This window comes from Tamandua tetradactyla, chromosome 5, assembly GCF_023851605.1.
Source record: "Tamandua tetradactyla isolate mTamTet1 chromosome 5, mTamTet1.pri, whole genome shotgun sequence".
NCBI lineage: Eukaryota > Metazoa > Chordata > Mammalia > Pilosa > Myrmecophagidae > Tamandua > Tamandua tetradactyla.
In genome coordinates this window covers 148,335,725-148,338,443 of record NC_135331.1, presented here as the reverse complement: position 1 = coordinate 148,338,443, position 2,719 = coordinate 148,335,725, and the positions used below count along the sequence as shown (strand labels likewise).

General features: G+C 39.6%; 1 non-coding gene across 1 annotated transcript; it reads left to right on the top strand.

Moving 5' to 3' along the window:
- The first annotated feature begins 2,150 nt into the window (after positions 1-2,150).
- TRNAV-UAC (transfer RNA valine (anticodon UAC)) lies at positions 2,151-2,221 on the top strand. Its single transcript has one exon. It is a non-coding gene; the product is annotated as a tRNA-Val (tRNA).
- The last annotated feature ends 498 nt before the right edge of the window (positions 2,222-2,719 follow it).

The window sequence follows — 2,719 nt, the reverse complement described above, 5'->3', positions numbered from 1 at the left end:
CTTTGCTCCCTCCCCTATCCACACTATCAATTACTCCTTCTTCTCTAATCTCTATGTTGTCTAATGGCACCACTCAGGCACCCAAATCAGATCAGTTCTAGATGCCCCCAACTCCCTCACCATTATATATTCAACCAATGATTTAATCTGTTCTTTCAATTATTCATCACATCTTGCTTTGTCCTCTGTACTCAGGTCGTACACTAACCTCTTCCTCATCTAGCACCTCCTATAAATTAGACTTCCACTTGTCATGCTCCCTTCATCCATTCTCCACTTGTCATCCAGAGTGATCTTTTTAAAACACAAATCTAATCCTAATACATTGTTTCTTAAAATTCTTTAATTGCTCTGTGGCTACATAACTATAGTTGCAGTTTGCCTCAGAGAGTCCCAGGTTATGCATGCAGTTCTTGCATAATTACAAATAATTACTCTTTTCAGTGTAAATTGCATATATTATATATAAATTATCCTACTGCTAAATGATAAAGTCCACACTCATTATAATGTTATGCAAAAAGCTTCTCATGGCCTAAACTTTCTTACTCCTTTTAGTTTCATCTCCTGTCACCCTATCTATATACCAGTTATATTGAATTACTTGCAATTTCTTAAAGCTCTCAACTTTTTTGTGTTTTTGTGGGGAATGCCATCCCTCACTTGAGTCACAGTAAAATCCCCATTCATCCTTTAAGACTCAGAAGAAGCTTCTTCTGTGATGCCTTTAGTGCTCCACGACATATCTAGGAAGTAAGGGGCCACTTTCTTTTTTGGTATCTACTTCTTTCATGACAGCTACCCCATTGTTTTTCTTCCTTTCTTTTATTTCTATCTGCTTTAACTCTGAAATTGTGGTTCCTTTTGTTTCAGAAGCTATGTGTTATTTACCTTTAGGTTCTCTTTGCATAGCAGAGTGTCTGGTACATAGAAAGTGCTTAAAAATGTTGACAGAATAGAATATCAAAGTAAATGAATGTGGCAAAAAGTACTAGTGAATGAGAAGAACCTCAAGGTCAAGGCAGTGAGTGAACCTAGTCCCTTTTTAATACTTATTTCACCCCCTGGGACTAAGCTTTAATCTCTCTATTCAAATTCCATTTATATACAGAAGTCTTTGGATTTGACTTGGATTTTACCATCAGTAAAGCTGGCCTTGGTGTCACTGAATTTCACAAGAGAACAGAGAATCAGCTGGATATAAGATGGTTTTCTTCTAGTTAAGCTTTCAATTAAAACAGTAAAGAATTGCCATTTTTATTTTTCACTTTTTTTTTGCAAGAAGCCTGGAACCTAGTGTGCTGGTTTGAAATGATGTATGTACCCTAAAAAAGCCACATTTTAATCCTAATTCCATTTTGTAAAGGTGGCCATTTCTTCTAATCCCTATTCAGCTTTGTATATTTGAAACTTTAATTATATCATCTCCCTGGAGATATGATGTAATCGAGAGTGGTTGTTAAATTGGATTAAGTGATGACATATCTCCACCCATTCGGGTGGGTCTTGATTAGTTTCTGAAGTCCTATAAAAGAAGAAACATTTCGGAGAATGAGAGATCTGGAGAGAGCAGAGAATGCTGTAGCACCATGAAGCAGAGAGTCCACGAGCCAGTGACCTTTGGAGATGAAGAAGGAAAATGCCTCCAGGGGAGCTTCATGAAACCAGAAGCCAGGAAAGAAAGCTAGCAGATGACACCGTATTTGCCATGTGCCCTTTCAAATGAGAGAGAAGCCCTGACTGTGTTCGCCATGTGCCTTCTTCCTTGAGAGAGAAACCTTGAACTTCATCGCTGTCCTGAATCAAGGTATCTTTCCCTGGATGCCTTTGATTGGACATTTCTATAGACTTGCTTTAACTGGGACATTTTCTTGACCTTAGAATTGTAAATTAGCAACTTATTAAATTCTCCTTTTTAAGAGCCATTCCGATTCTGGTATATTGCATTCTGGCAGCTAGCAAGCTAGAACACCTAAAATGAGTCAATTCAAATATTAAGCCAAAACCATCAATAGTTTGACTTAGGAAGCTTCATTCCAACTCACATACCGTTACTTAGTCCCCCTCAGGGAAAGCTCTTGTTTACTGTGGTGGTTTGAAGCTGCGTGCACTCAAGAAAAACATGTTTTTAAATCTTACCCATTAGGGGTGCATGGGTGGTTCAGTGGTAGAATGTTCACCTTACATGCGGGAGACCTGGGTTCGATTCCCAGACCATGCACCCCCCCAAAAAAGAAATCAATAAATCTAATCCATTCCTGTGGATGTGAACCCGTTGTAAGTAGCATCTTTTGATGAAGTTACTTCAGTTAAGGTGTTACTCACCTCATTCAAGATGGAATGCAGTCCTGTTACTGGCATCCTTTACAACTGGAATGAATACAGAGAGAGAGAGAGAGAGAAAGCCATGGAAGCAAGAAGCTGAAAGCAAAGAAACCCAGAAGAGAAGGGAGAGACTAGCAGATGCTGCCATGTGCCCTGCCATGTGGCAGAGGAGCCACGGATCGCCAGCAGTCAGTCTTCAGGAAGAGAGCATTGCCTTGATGGTGGCTTGACTTGGGCATTTTCATGGCCCCAAAACTGTAAGCTAATCAATTCCCATTGTTAAAGCCAGCCTGTTTCCTAGTATTTGCTTTGAACAGTCAGGGAAACTAAAACAGTTCCCTTTCCCAATGGTTTGCCTCATTATCTCAAAGTTAGATAGGTCTTGCCCCAGGAA